Genomic DNA, 16,673 nt, shown 5'->3' with positions numbered 1-16,673 from the left:
ACCGTGATGAAGAAGTAATTTTTCTGAAAACTGCATTTATTTATTTAAAGAGAGAACACACATGCAGGGGAACTGGCAGAGGGAGAGGGAGAGAGAGAGAGCATCTCAAGCAGACTTCACACTCCATGCAGAGACCAAGACAGGGCTCGATCTCATGACCCTGAGATCATGACCTGAGCAGAAATCAAGAGTCGATGCTTAACCAACTGAGCCACCCAGGTGTCCCAAGAAGTTTTAACTTAACTATTTTAATATGTTACTTCTGAGTTACAGATGAATTTGTCTTTCCATGTTAAAAAAGAAAGAAAGAAAGAAAGAAATCTAAGCAAACGAATGTCTGTATCGTTGGATCATTCTATGACCTCTTGCTCAAAGCACAGTGCTTTTGGTCTGAACTTCTTTTTGCCTGATTCACAGTTTAGTCGTCAACTTTATTTTCAGCCTTGAAAGTCAACAAATGGCTTATTTATCATCTCACTTCAAGGAAAGCTTGAGACTGTAGACAGGGAAAGCAACTTCTGGTCTCCAGCTTGAGGTCTCCTCTTGGGGGGACAAAACCTCCTGGTATGATTTCAAGCTGCACTTCTCTTTTTCTCCTTCGTTTCCCTCCTGAGAGCTAAGGGCAAAGGGAGCTTCTCACAAACAACACTCAGTCAGGCTTTAAATGTGTTTACTCTGGTTTCAATAGCATCGATTCTTACAGTACACACTTGAGATAATACTTTGCCACTTAGGGGCTTCATTCTGCTCCCTGGTGGTACTTAGGAATGTCTTTACCGCCACCTTGTGGAATGGAGACAGACTTACAGGTATCCCCCTTATTCACAGGGGATACCTTCCTAGACACACACACACACACCCCCAAGGGGAGAACAGCTGAAACCACAAATAATACTGAACCCTATATGGACTATGTTTCTTTTTTCCTTTACATACATACTTATGATCAAGTTTAATTTATAAATTAAGCATAGTAAAAGATTAACAATAACCAATAATAAAGTGGAACAATTATAAAAGTGATGTGAATGTGGTCTTTCCCTTTCTCTAAATATCTTCTTGTACTGTACTCACCCTTCTTGTGATGATGTGAGATGGTAAAACACCTGCACGATGGGGTGAAGTGAAGTGAATGATGTAGGCACTGTGACCTACTCTTAGGCTACTTTGACCTTTTGATTATACCTTAGAAGGGCAACCATCTGCTTCCAGACCCTGGCTGACTGCAGGGAACTGAAACCTGGAAGTAGAAACTGCAGATAAGGGATGCCTGGGTGGCTCAGTCTGTTAAGCACCTGCCTTTGTCTCAGGTCATGATCTCAAAGGTCCTGGGATAGAGCCCCACACCGGGCTCCCTGCTCCTCAGGGAGTCTGCTTCTCTCTCTCCCTCTGCCCCTCACCCCCACTCATGCTCGTGCTCTCTCTCTCTCTCTCTCAAATACATAAATAAAATCTTTAAAAAAAAAAAAAAAGATGATAAGGGATGGACTCCCGTGTTTGTAAAAACCTGTTCTATTCCTTTTTTTTTTTTTTTTTTGCCACACTTGATTTTTTTTTTTCTCATTTTTGATTACTTATTCTTTTTCTGGGAAGGAGTTTCTGCTGCTCATGTTACCGGAGCATCTCACACCTGGCAGGGAAAAAATAGTCCTGCTTGCTTCATGTCCTGTTATTTTCAGTCAAATGGAGCTGTGACCCACAGAGAGCAAAAACTTCCATTCCCTGTAAAGCTTTTAAGCTTCACAGACAGTGCCAGGAATTGAACCATAATCCTAAATAATTATATTTACAAGAAAGGGCCTGCCCATAATCTTCCCAAAAAATAATATTACTCACATATGTTTTGTATAGAAATCCACATACATTGGCTTAGTCATGTTTGCATTCTGATCTTAGACTAGAAAATTAGCCTGACCTAAGAGAAGTGTTTGAAATTGCCTGCCTTGCAATATATCATACCGTTTGCTTTCAATGCAAAGCGTGGTCTGGATTATTTTCCATTGCATTTTCCTGTCGCAAAGATACTTCAGCTCTGTATATCTCTATAGATGGCTCTAAGGGAAGGGCTTAGAAGTAAGGCTATCCCCATGTTTGGATAAACACATCTGTCTGTTTTATCTCAGAGTGAACTATCTCGTCATGGGAAAAGCTAAAGTCTGTTAAATATACATCAACATTTTCAAAGAGTTTGATTATAAGCAATGTCTCTGTTTTTAAAAAATTATGTAACTTTTTCACTCGGAAGAAGCTGGCTTTGTATAATTCCTTTTACCAGCTACTATTTCGAGGACCTGAGTAGATAATTCACATAACTGCCGCTTTGACTTGAACCACCACCATGGTCATTAAACCGTACAACACGGACACAATATCTGAACTGACAAAATGTAGGAAGCAGCTAGAACTGTCTTGCAGCAAAGCTCTTTCTCTTGTGAAACCTACTTTCTCTTACTGGAAGAAAGACTTGACTGTAGTGACAACACTGTTGTGATTTTCACTGCACAGTTCCCTTTATGGGGTCTAAGAGGTTCTGGAGTTGGAAGTTCAGGAGAGGGGAGAGGGGAGGATGTGAGGCTCTCTCAGGAATGCTCAGGAATCTGGTAATACTGATACATGAATATCTGGGGGGTGGGGAGGAGAGTGTGAGATACAAGGCGGGACTCAGAAAAGGAGCCAAGCTTTCCCAGTGTTGGTCAGAAGCCCTGTAAGTTCCAATCTCGAATTTTCAGAGTAATGTCAAAGCTAGAAGGGGACAAAACACACCAAAAGACCCAGGAATGGAAGAAGTAACATGAGGAAAATAAGGTTTGAAAGAATAGCAGGTTGGAAAATAAAATGCATTCTTGATACTATGTAATAGGCCTTATTTTTTAATCTCTAGGTCCTCAAGCAGAGAAATGAAAGAGAATCCCAAGCAGAAGTAAAAATATAAGATCAATGAGCTCTTTCTGAGGAAAGAAGTGAAATCCGTGTGAATCCTGGTACTCCTCACCAAAGCAGTCGGCTCTCCAGGGTTGGGGGAGACATGCCCCTCCCAGCTCCCAGCTGGTAGGGTGGGGCCACATGGCTTGTTTTGGTCAATGAGTAGACAGCAGAAATGACATGTGTCACTTCTGGGACAGGACATTGAATTGCGGATGTAAAACAGCATTTGCCACTCCCTGTGGCACAGTGGCCTACAATTCAAGAGGTCGGCTGTTTAGCCATCTTGGTCTGTGACAGTATGCCTAATTAGCATAGCCACTTGGCCTGAGCATGTAATGTCAGTGAGAAACAAACTTTCCTGGTTCTGGCCACTCACATTTGGGGGATGTTTGTTACAGCAGCATGCCACAGGCCATCCTGACTGGTACATACCTGTGGTAGGGAGGGAGGATGCTTGTTTCTTTGAAGTGGACAGAAGAGTGTTGACCCAGTCCATATGTTCAGGCAACGAGTGCCTGAAGCTCATAGCAGAAAGACAAGGAGGGCATTGGCCAGTGTGAGAAAAGAGAAAACCTTACCTTTAAAAGCGGTTTTCTGCCTCCTCAAAGAACGACTGAATTCATCTTCCAGGTGATTTTTACCTTATTTTAGGAAAAACCTCAAAATATGCCCTTTGGTTACATTGATACAAATCAAGAACACTCCCAGTGGTTGTTAGGGGAGGACAAAAAAAAAACAAAAAAAAAAAAAAACACCTCTAATGTATTTCAGCACTTTGAGGAGAGGAAGTTAAGCCTTGATTTGGAAATGTCAGTTGTTACACAGAATTGAGTCAGAGATGGGACTCTGAGGCTTTCTTGCTTTCCTCAGTGACACAAACTTAATTCTCTCTCTCTCTCTGTCACCCACCATCATGGTCCAAGGGCAGATAAATGGGGCAACTGAGAAAGACCTAAGGCAAGTTGGGGTCCCTGGGCTTGTAGGAGAGGGACTACTGGGAGCTCCACAAGTCACCTTTACTGCTGGTCCTCACGTCAGTTATTCCTGGGCCTGAGAAGGACCTGGCAAAACTTGTGGCCTGGACTTTGTTTTGAGGAAAGTGTGAGGAAAACTCTCCACTTGAGATGTTGTGGTCAGGACAGCACACCATTCCCCTAAAGTTAGGGGAGCAGTGATAACATCAGCCAGAGGAAGGAGGAAGGCCCACCGCCCTTCAACCAAAGGTGGCCATTGAGAAAGACACAGGGAAACATGGCTAGAAGACTGGAGAGAAGTACTGAGGAATTTGACCCCAACACACATTAATATTGGGGATGGTGATGATGATAGCTAACATCAAATGGTACCTACTATGTGCTGGTTACTATTCTAAGTAAACACACACACACACGTGTGACATGATGACACCAACATGAGAGACTCTCAGAGAGAAGTTGGGCACACTATGGGAGTGGGGTATAGTCAGATATTTGTATTTCTACAGCAGAGAAGGACCAGGGTAAATGTGGTTCATGACCACACTTTTTCAGTAAAAGCTGACAATATCTTGACATGCCACATCCGATTGTTTTGTAGGATACTTCTACCAAAAAACAATTAGCTAACACTTCAGAAGCACCTACTACGTGCTGGACGCCATCAGTCACTCAACACATACGATTTCATTTCCTACTCAGTGCCAGGCTCTGTGAGGAGCACAGAAGATGGCAGTAAACACAGCGGGCCAAGTCCCTCTCCTGATGGAGACAGAAAATAAACAGGAAAGCTAGTTAGCTAGTTAGTTAGTTAGTTAATTATTACGAATTATGATACATGCCGTAACAGAGACCAACACCAGCAGAGGACAGGGGTACTCAGGACAGTGTGCTTCGGACCCAGCCTGTCTGAGGAGATGACTCCTCCCCTGACCCAAAGAAAAGCCCGAAGATGCTGGGAGTGCTCCTAGGCACAGAACCTCCTCCTGCAGGAAAGCACTCAGGTCACAGAGGAATGAAGCCCCAAGAAGGCGGGGCTCAGTGAGGAAGGCCAGAGAGGATGACTTTGACTTTGACTTTGACTTCAGCAACATCCACGGGAAGCCTTTGGAGAGATTTAAGTAGGAAAGTAAAATGATCTCCTTTACATTTTCAAAAGATGAGGATAGCCACTAGAGGGAACCCACATTTCCGGAGCTTGCATTTTGTGCCACGCTATTCTAGGCTTGTCTGATTTACTCTCAACCACCCCAGGAAGTAAGGTGCTCATCCCACTTTACAAATGATGACTTGGTTTGCTGGCGAGGAAGCAGCCAGAGGGGCCCCTGCACGGTGTAGAGTCCACTCAGTGGAATCCTCTAGGTACAACGGCTGGCCAACAGAGTTGCTTCCCAGTGGGAGCATAGGGCTGTGCTCCCAACAGGGGAAACTCCCCAGGAACTCCGGAGGCAGTGCAAGGTGCCTGACATCACTGACCCCAGTATCATCTGTAAACAAAGCAGACAATATGCCATGCTCGTTCTCTTCAATGCTCATGACTGGTAAAATACACATTCATAAATGTGGTGCTGAATTTACTGCATCTTTGTGCCACTTTGTTATCTTCTCAAGCAACAGAGATCCAAGCTACAGGCACAAGCATGTGGGGCCCATTAAAATGCCTGATGTGTAAAGGGCATCCTTGTTCTACGATCAATGAGGAACCACTGGTTTTCTTAATTTTTTTTTTAAGATTTTATTTATTTATTTGACAGACAGAGATCACAAGTAGACAGAGAGGCAGGTGGGGGGGGGGGAGCAGGCTTCCTGCCAAGCAGAGAGCCCGATATGGGGCTCAATCCCAGGACCCCAGAATCATGACCTGAGCTGAAGGCAGAGGCTTTAACCCACTGAGCCACCCAAGTGCCCATTCTTAATTTTTTAAAAGATTGATTTACTTTAGAGAGAGAGCACATGGGATGGGGAAGGGCAGAGAGAGAGAATCTCCAGCAGACTCTCTGCCTAATGGGGAGTCTAATGCAGGGCTCAGAATCTCATGACCCTGAGCCAAAATCAAGAGTCAGAGGCTTAACCAACTGAGCCACCCAGGTGCCCCAGAACCAGCTGGTTTTAAACAATAGTTTCATGCCCCCATTCTGAGAAAGCCGGAACTCACCGTGTGATATTGGCCACCAGGGTGAGGATGAAAACTTCTTCACAAAGCCACCTGCCCCTCCTGCTTCAACACCACTGCAGTTCCACTACTGGGGTTCTTCTGGGTCACCCCACCTTTGAAGATCCTGGCTTCACACTGAAAGACCCCCCCAGTCTTTAAATAATTAACTGCTCTTTTGTTGTGTAAGAGTACCCCTCCTCCCCTTGCAGTGAAAAGACCCTTCCCCCAGGGTTGAATTCAATGTAACTGCTCTTTTGCCTTTCTGTAACAGCTTGGCTACTAAGGCATGACACTTAACTCCTGTTTGAACAAGATACCCTCTCCTAATAGCAGGGGCATGGTCATGTAGGCAAGGGGGCTGCATGGTCACATAGGTCACGTAGACAGGATGCCTTTCTGCTGAGTAATAAGGTCAAGCTTCCCCTCTTTGTTTCCCCTTCCCGCCTTTCTCTTCGCGCGAGGGGGTCTTCCAGGGCCAATCCACTAACACCAAGTATGCCTTTTTCAAAAGTTCAAACTGTCCACCAATCAGTTGCACCCCACCCAAAACTTGTTTGTACCTGTCTATAAAAATCCTGCACCACCCCAGCCAGGTGTGCTCAGCTAGCAGGAGCTGCTGACCACCCGCAGGCGCCTGCGTAACAATAAAGAACCTCTTGCTGATTGCATCCAGTCGCAGTGTTGGATTCTTGGGTAAGGGGATCCGCGGGTCTTTCAACACCACATAATATCAACATACACAATATGCACGGCCCTACATACAGGTTCATCTGAAAGGCAGATCTTGAGATGATCAGAAATGAGAAACCTGAAAGAACGCAGACAGGTCGCCCAGAGACAGACCCGCCCATGATAGGCCCATAGGATAGTTGGGTACCACTTCAGTCTGGTTCTCCCAGTTCATGCAATTTGGGACCAAAGGCAAGACTCTCTGTCCTAGCTGCAGCCGGGCACATGCACCGGAATCAAAGCAAGACACTGGTTTCCCACGCTGCATGAACACGTTTAGAGCCTGGCACCACCAAACTCATGTTCTATTTCCCCAACCCTGTTTGTAAAATAGAACCTCTGCTTGACCCAGAGTGGAACGACATCCATAGCTAAAACTGCCAACCAGAGGAAGGCGTGTTCTTCACCTACTGCTTGTTGTATCGAGTACCTTCCTCGCTACAGGCACTACACTCCATATTTCACTGTTATTGTCTTTATCATATACAACAACCTCTTTAAAGCACTGAGATGTTACTGTCCCTATTTTATGGATGAAGAAAAGGAGCCTCACAGAAGCGAAGTGGACTGCCAAGGAAGCTGGAGAGCACCTTAGGCAAGATTCACGGCCAGGTCTGTTTTTGAAGCCGATGTATGATTTGATTTTTTTTTTTTAAGTTTTGTTTTTTGTTTTGTTTTATTTTGTTTTGTTTTGAGAGAGAGAGAGCATTCAAGATGCCAAGAGAGAGCACGAGCAGGAGGGGAAGAGCAGAGGGCTAGGGAGGGGCAGACTTCCCACTGAGCAGGGAGCCTGAGGTGGGCTCAATGTGGGACTTGATCCCAGGACCCCAAGATCATGACCTAAGCCCAAGGCAGACACTTAACCGACGGAGCCGCCCAGGTGCCCCGAAGCCTACCTACAATTTTAATCCTTCATTCTACCTGAATGGTAGGGAGGTTTCCCAGAAACCTCAGCCATGTGATTTAGAGCATTAGAGAACACTTTCTGACCTTTTATAAAACTTGCTCATCTAAAAATGGTGACTATTAGTGTCACCACCTAATAAAGGAATATAGTAAATGTCACCTTAAACTGAAATAGCTATCTTCATTTCCTGGATTAAATCTATAGTAATCTATAGTAATAAATACAGTATGAATATATAAGTATAAATATGGTAGCCATCTATAGTAATAAACACACAGTTACATGAATATTTGTCAAGTTTTTTACTTCCTTAAATTTCTCTTAAAAGCTTCTAAAGTTAAAAAATCTGTTAAAATATGCTAAAGCATGCATGCTATTTTTCTCCTATAACTTACATTCAGATATAACATGCATAAAGAAAATCACATAGACCATAACACCCCAATGAATTTTTTTTAAAGCTATGCATTTTTTTAAGTAGATTCCAAGCCCAGGGTGGAGCCCAAGGCAGAGCTTGAACTCACAACCCTGAGATCAAGACCTGAGCTGAGACCAATGGTCATACACTTAACCAACTGACCCACCCAGCACCCCACCCGATAAATTTTCATAAAATGAAGCATCCAGATCATGAAACAGATTACAACCAGCACCGCAGGGCCCACTCCTGCCTGGCCCAGTCACAGATTTCCAAAACTAACTGCTGGACTGACCTAAATCCATAGTTTGGCTTTATTTCTCCTTAAATTCCATAGAAACAGGATGATGCAGAATGCACTCCATGACTATTGCCTTCGCCTGAAAGTCATCCCTGCTGCTGCAAACAGCCACACTTTGTTTATTCTCACCGTTGTCTGTCCTTACTGTTCTGCTGTAGGGAAACACAGTTCATGTCTCCACTCCACCACTGCATGGAACGTGCCTACACTAACACATGATGCCTTGCTTATCCGAAATTCAGATTTTACTCCGTTTTCTGGCAGCCGTAATCCTTGCCGACACTTAAAACTGTCAGTAGAAGTGCCTACTTTATTTAAAAACCAAAAACAGGGATGCCTGCCTGGCTCAGTGGGTACAGTGTGTGACTCTCAATCTCAGGATCATGAGTTCAAGGCCCATGTTCGGTGTAGAGGCTATTTAATCTTTAAAAAAAAAAAACAAACTAAAACTATTTGTTACCCTAGGAGAAGTTACATCTATTTAAATAAAGTCTACTTAAATGAAAGATTTAACAGTCTTTCAGTTCGTTTGAATAAGAAGAACAAGGAACTGGTTTATTCAAGTGTACCTCCTCCTCCCGGGGGAAAAAAAAAAGACTACTTTGTGTAATAAAGTACATCTTTCAGATATCTACATTTATTAAACCAACTGAAACAAAGTCAAGTCTTCACTTACCTTTTGACGCATACAAAGATTCGTTTGTATTAATAGTTTGCTTACAAATGCAGAAGTTGTTGTCATAACAATGTTTATTATTTGTATGATGTTTTCTTATTCTCCAAAGCATGTTACAAATTATAAATTTGTGAAGCTTCACAAGAGCCCTCCACCCCACCCCCCGGGCAGAAGGGAATTACCATCCTCATTTTAAAGCTCAGAATCCTAGAGTCTAGATATGAATTGCTGATCACAGAGTAAATTTCAAACCCAAAAGCAAAGATCTTGGCTCCATGTTCCAAACACCAAGCTTATGTCAAAAGGAAACATTAATAATCCACCTAACGAAAACTCTTGCCACTCTGCTTTTCCAGCTATAAATGGAAAAAGAAGGTGGTATGGTGGGGTGGTGGTCCGGGAAAGCTGAGCTTCCAACCAAGTGCTTATTTTCACTGAATGTAAGCCTCACCAGCAAAGTTTCAACATCAGTGAAGTCTTGATTTGCTTTTTGTTTGTTGTTGTTGTTTTTTTTTAAGGTTTATTTATTTATTTTAAAGAGAGCACGAGCAGGGGGAGGGGCAGAGGGAGAGACTCTCAAGCAAACTCCCAACCAAGTGCCAAGCCCAGCTCTGGCCTCCATACAGGGCTCCATGTGGGGCTCAATCTCACAACTCCAAGATCATGACCACAGCCAAAACCAAGAGTTGGACGCTTAATCAACTGAATCACCCAGGCGCCCCTTGTTTTTTTTTTTCTAAAAATGGGACTTATCAAGAATATAAGGCTCAGACAAGCAATAACCACAGAAAGCCAGAGAAATATAAATTCATGAAAATATAGTGGGGTCCAGAGTAAATTCTAAGATTAAATTACAAATGATTATTTGCAAGGATATTCTGAAACAGAATTCTGCTGTTATCTTCCAACGTGATTACCAAACTAGTACTGAAAATTACTGACCATGCACAATAAAGCCAGTCTAAATTTCTCTTTTGACTTTTCCAGCCACAAAAATCTTGGCACTGGGGAACATTTGTCCTAAAATGACTATTGTTCAATCCAGATCCTGACTGAAAGTGAGACTCTGAGGTTCTGTTGGGAACAGCTGGGATATTTGGGGGGAAAACATTTTGATCTAATTCTAAATTTGTCTTCGAAAATTAACCAATGATTTATGACACTTTCCTTGACAACTAATATTTAAAGAAATAGAGATTGGGAATTTTCCAGAGCAATTTTCCCTCTGAATTATTCTTTTCCTCCAGAAAGATCTCCTTCAACTCGCTTACACTAAAGATCTTTGTCCCCGGTTCTGCGCTTTTTTTCCTGTGGAATAAAGGAAAATGGCCATTTAAAATGGGGGGAAAAAGTGTAATTATAACCATGATAGGTGGCTATGTACTGAAGAATAAAACTGTGGGATCTAGAAGACATACAACTCATGGTGATAAAAGATCAAGTTTAGTTCACAAGTATAAAAAGTTAAACAGAATACGTTGTTTAAATTGAATGAGCCAAAGATACATTATGACAGCAGAACTCCTTAATGGGTAAGGAAGAAACACTGGCAGAGAGCCACAACATTCAAGAGCGAGGGATTTTTTAATGAGTCAGAAATGGGACTCTGAAGCGATCCAGTATGGAGATATTAAAATAAATGTATCTTGTTAAGTAAGTAGAGTTGTTTAGCTGAAAAGGGGAGTCTTAAGAAGTGAGTTCATGCTATGCCTTCCCATCCATGAAGTTTGAAAGGTTCTTATTTACCCCACAAAACTGGTCAGCTTCCCATGACCCCACCCCCACCCCCTTCCTCATCTCGGCGTATAGCTCCCGTTTCCACATGTCACAAACCTAGGAGTCATTATTAATTCTCTCCTCATTCCTCTCCTTCTTTAATCCATTGCCAAACTCGATCCTTTCTATCTCTAAATTTACTCTCAATCCATCCACCCCTCCCCATCCTAACCCTGCTCCAGCCCAACACCACCCATGCTCAGGGCAGCTTCAGGCCCTCTTCCCATTTCCATGTCTGCCCAGCAGCTTTCTCTGCTCCATGCAGGAGGTAGGGTACCTTTTAAAGTCTTGTTACTTGGGAGTTCCTGGGTGGCTCAGCGGGTTAAAGCTTCTGCCTACGGCTCAGGTCATGATCCCAGGGGCTTGGGATCAAGCCCCGCATCAGACTCTGCTCGGCAGGGAGCCTGCTTCCCCCTCTCTCTCTGCCTGCCTCTCTGCCTACTTGTGACTTCTGTCTGTGAAATAAATAAGTAAAATCTTTAAAAAAAAAAAATAAGTAAATAAATAAAAAATAAAGTCTTGTTACTAGATCGTATCGCTTCCTGGCTATTTTTTTCTTAATTAAAAAACAAAACAAAACCTCTTTCACATCAAACTTCTTAGTACAGCCCACAAGGAATTGCAGCTAGCATCATCTGGGCACATAGGAAGTACTGGAGATACATTTGCTGGGGGCAGCTGGGTGGCTCTGTCAGTTAAGCTTCTGACTCTTGGTTTTAGCTCAGGCTGTGGTCTCAGCATCATGAGGTCAAGCCCCTCCTCAGGCTCTGCACTGGGCAGGGAGTCTGCTTGAGATTCCCTCTCTCCCTCTCCCTCTGCCCCTTTCCCTGCTTCCACCCAACAAAAAAGAGGGGGGGAAAAAAGAACCCCAAGTGCTTAATGAGACATTTTTAATCCATGAAAATATAAGGGAAAATGTTTTAACTCACGGCAAAATTCATTGCCAAACCAAGACAAAAATTCTTGTCTGGGGATTTCAATGAGAATACCTTCATTTGATTTTTACACAAAACCACATGATGTTAGTATCCCTGCACCTTTGGAAAATGCTAACTCTTGCTAATTAATTTTTTTCTCTTAAGAGAAAGAATCGCACTGTTTTAAATCTTCCACTCTGACTGTCACATCTTTATTCAAGGATTTAAGCCTTAGCTAGCTCTTAACTCTGGCTTCAGAACATCAGTCCGAAAGATGGGAAACAGAAATATGTTTTATATATTAACATATCTCAACTAGAGATGAGGAAAATATATCAGCTGTGATACTGACCCTCATTAGCCTTATTTACTAAGTCTTACTGCACCTTGAACTATAATCTCCTCCCCCAAAAATGGTAGTGTTATGTTTCTCTGCATTATTTCCTTAAAATAAATATTATATGGATCAACTATTCCAGATGACCTGTTAGATCAAGTTGCTTTTCCTTTATGTGGTGTGTGAATATCATCCAAATTTCAAGTGACGTTATTAATCAAATTATTAAATTGGAGAGTTTTGATGGAGCAGCTTGAATAAGAAGTGTTTCATCCTTTGAAAAAGACAATAGTTTATTTATTATCAAGCTAGGCTTGATATTAATAAACTCACTCTCCAAACAATTAACAAAGAATAGTCTGATTTTTTCACATACACACAGTTCATTAAAAAGGTTGATTAAGGGGCGCCTGGTTGGCTCAGTGGGTTAAAGCCTCTGCCTTTGGCTCGGGTCATGATCCCAGAGTCCTGGAATCAAGCCCTGCATCGCATCGGGGCTCTCTGCTCAGCAGGGAGCCTGCTTCCTCCTCTCTCTCTGCCTGCCTCTCTGCCTACTTGTGATCTCTGCCTGTCGAATAAATAAATAAAATCGTTAAAAAAAAAAAAAAAGGTTGATTCAAGAGAGCAACTTCGTTCCCATTCCACAGTAAGATAGCAAAAGGTGGCCCATGAGGTAAAAATCCATCTTGTTTATTTTAATCTTCCTCATCTTTTCCCTTCAAATTCTACACACACCTTCCTGTCACATTGTTCTCCAGTTGCTTCCTAAGACAGTTCCAGTTCTCCCTCACACATGAGAAGAAAAGGTAACTTTTTACTTATTGTAACCAAAATTTACATGTACTTTACAACTTACAAAATGCTGCTTATATGAGTTTGCTCTCATTTAAGACAGCTGCTGGTGAAGGTCAAAACCAACTGAATACTGGCAATTTCCTCTGGTTCAATGTAATTATTTCACTGGGTTCTTACCATCACTGTGAGGAAGATATGATTATTCCTGTTTTACTAATTAATCTGAGATTCAGAAAGGTTAAGACATTGGTATAAAACATTCAGGAAGCACATGCCCCGTATTTAGGGGCCCAAGTTTACTGATTTCACATTATTTTTCCCACTAAAATGTGTTAAATACAACACATAGCTCAGGGCTTTTGAGGTGCCTTGTGCAGAATGTCCAGTTTCTTAAACAATCTCTTTTCCCTCCAACACCTGAGGTATTCTAAGAAGAAGATTCAAGCCCAAGAACCGCTAAGATTTCCTTGTTTTAAGTTTGGGAAGCCATAATGAGGAGAAGGGAAAGAGAAGCAGAAGGAACATAAGGGTTCCTATTGTGCCCTCGATTGGCCTGGCTATCAATTCCGCCTTTATGGGTGGAATCAACACATGGAACGTGCTTTCCCTGACTGTCTGCTTTCCCTTCAAAGTGTTTCCTTTTTCAAAAATGGATTCTTGCCAAACTGATATAAAGACAGGGTCAATTCTTCAAAGGAAAAAAAAAAAAAAGCTAGCATCATCTAATTCATAGCCTGGATCAAGCCACTGTGAGTTTCATTCAAAAGAAATTCTCATTGATCTTGACCACACATGCCACTGGTCCTAGCAATGCACCAGTGGCTTCGGAGCCAGCATCTGTAGGCTGCCTCCCAAGAACTGAGACTCACAGGCACCAACAAGCACATAAAAACTTAGTCATAGATCTGAATCAATTTGCCACTCTCCTCAACCCTCCAAACTCTCAGCCTCTTCCCTATCACATCTGCTGTGATGGACATCTCCAGAAAAAGGACAAGCTCAGATGCATCTTGTTTTTCGAAGCAAAAGCCACCCTTGACTAACCTGGCATTGAATGAGTAACATAATGGATTCCATTAAGAGATTCCCTGTTCTGAAGAAATTTTAAAAGTAACTTAACCTTTCACATCTGGACAGCATGGCTCGGAAATGCAATGTGAAAGGACATTCCCCAGGAGATGGAAATATATTTATGATCCCCCATGTTATAGGTGAATAAAGCATAGCAGGGAAGACCTAAATCTCTTTGTAAACTAAATTGGAAAAATATGTTCGGGGGGGGGGGGTGGTGGGTGGAGAATAGTAGAGACACATACACTCACGAAACCTTGAACTTCCCAGCGTTGTTGAAGTGGTAAACTCAACATACAGAGAGGGCCAATAGGTCTGAAGAGGAACTTTGTGAGCACAATGAGTTTTATTTCCAATTTTCATTTTTAAAGATATGCTTGGCCTGATTTTCTTTCAGACCTGTCTAAACTTCTCTTTGCGCCTAGACCCTGGGGATGAGTACCAAATGTTTATGGCTGGCTAACGTGGCTCTCCATGGAGGATACTGTCCTGTTTCTTATTTAAGGCTCTTGTAATTAATCTGAACTGTCTCTTCTCAGACATGGAAGAACCAGATTCTAAAATTCTCTCCTTCCTGTGCCCTCCCCACCCTTCCAGGAGGAATGGGAAACATTTTCCCTGTCATCATAACCTTCTGGATTTTTGAATTGTATTTTCTGATGAATCTGTTGTCAAGCTTCAGGCAGTTGGAGCTCTGAGGTATCTGAATGGCAGGAAGTGATATTCTAAGATTCATCCCCAGAGAACAAAGATTGGAACACAATAGTGATTTTGTTAATAATATAGAAAGAGATTTTCTACATATAAATCACATCAGCATATGTTTCTAGGTTCAATATCCATAAGGTTCCAATTTAGACTAGAAAGAAAAAAAAATCACACTCAACAATCTCATATTGTAGATTTGATATGGAGCTAGTGAAATTTAGTCAACAAAACCATTCACCTCTAAGGAAAAAACTCAGGGCAGTAAGTGGACTAAACCCAAACTATTCTTTGGGCAAATTATTAAAATAGTTTCAAAGAAAACTCTTGAAAAAAAAAAAAAAAACATAAGAATTCTCCCGTAAAACACCAGACAGACTCATGCTAATTTATAGTGAGTTTAATATTAAATAGTACATCTCTAGATAGCTGTTTTACTGAAAATTCCCTCAGGCCAAATGTCCACATATAATGCATTCCTTGCTTTTCAGTCTAAAAAGGAAGAAAAGAAAAAAATTTTTAAAATTCTGGTATCTAGATTTCTTCAAATTGTTTCTGAAAAAAATTTAAGCAGCTCTGAAGTGAAGAGATCTAAACATGCATCGGGAAGGAGCCTACTAGATTTTAGAGACCAACAGGGCCTTTCCTGCCCTTAAGGAATTCAGAGTCTAGAGGGATAAAATGACACAGCAACATCAAATAGTAAAACCTGTATGTGCTAGCTCCAGGACCAAACACTCCACCAACAACTCCATTCGTCTTCTCCTCACTTTCAGGGATAAAGAGAATTGATAATAGCTTCTCTATGCACAGGAAGCATAGAAAGCTATCATTAGCATTTCGTGAACATTACATTAAGCCTAACCTCAATAATTCAGATAAATATTATTTGTTCTACCTCCCAGATAAGAAATACTGAGCTTTGGGATGCCTGGGTGGCTCAGTGGGTTAAGCTTCAGCCTTTGGCCCAGGTCATGAACTCAGGATCCTGGGATCGAGACCCACATCAGGTTCTCTGCTCAGTGGGGAGCTTGCTTCCCCCTCTCTCTGCCTGCTGCTCTGCCTATTTGTGATCTCTCTCCCTCTGTCAAAAAATAAATAAAATTTTTTTAAAAAGAGAGAAATACTGAGCTTCCCCTTACACACTGTTGGTAAGAATGCAAACTGCTACAGCCACTATAGAAAAGAGTATAGAGTTTCCTCAAAAAATTAAAAATTGAACCACCAGGACACCCAGGTGGCTCAGTTGGTTAAGCATCCAATTCTCGGCTTTTGACTCAGGTCATGATCTCCAGGTCTGGGTTCGAGCCCCACGTCAGGCTCCCTGCTCAGTGAGGAGTCCACTTGTCTCCCTCTCCCTCTGTCCTTTACCCTTCTCATGCATGCTTGCTCATTCTCTCTATTAAGTAAATGTATCTTTAAAAATAATAATAATAATAATAAAATTGAACTATCATATGATCCAGAAATCCACAATACCCAGAAATTCTGGGTGTTTATCCAGAAAAATGAAATCATGAACTTGAAGCAAAATCTGCACCCCATGTTCACTGCAATATAATTCACACTAGCCAAGACTTGGAGACGGCCTAAGTGTCCATTCACAAATGAATGTATAAAAAAGATGTGGCATATATACAACAGAATATTATTCCATCACTAAAAAGAAGGAAATCTTCCTTTTCCAACATGGAGGGACCTTGAAGGCATTGTACAAACAGGAATAAGTCAGAGAAAGACAAATACTATTAGACCCTACTTGTACGAGGAATCCACAGCAGACAAAGTCACAGAAGCAAAGAGTAGAAAGAGGACTGCCAGGGCCCTTGAGGTGGGAGAGATGTTAATCAAAACTTAGTTATAGGATGAATAAGCTCCAGGGAGCTAATGTACAGCATAGTGACTACAGTTAACAAGTGTTATATACTTGAAAGTTACTAAGAAAGTGCATCTGAGATGTTCTCACCATTTTTAAAAAATGGTAATT

The sequence above is a fragment of the Mustela putorius genome, unplaced genomic scaffold, assembly GCF_011764305.1.
Source record: "Mustela putorius furo isolate JIRA1106 unplaced genomic scaffold, ASM1176430v1.1 tig00000876_pilon_pilon_pilon, whole genome shotgun sequence".
NCBI classification, from domain to species: domain Eukaryota; kingdom Metazoa; phylum Chordata; class Mammalia; order Carnivora; family Mustelidae; genus Mustela; species Mustela putorius.
Note: the sequence above shows the minus strand (reverse complement) of the source record.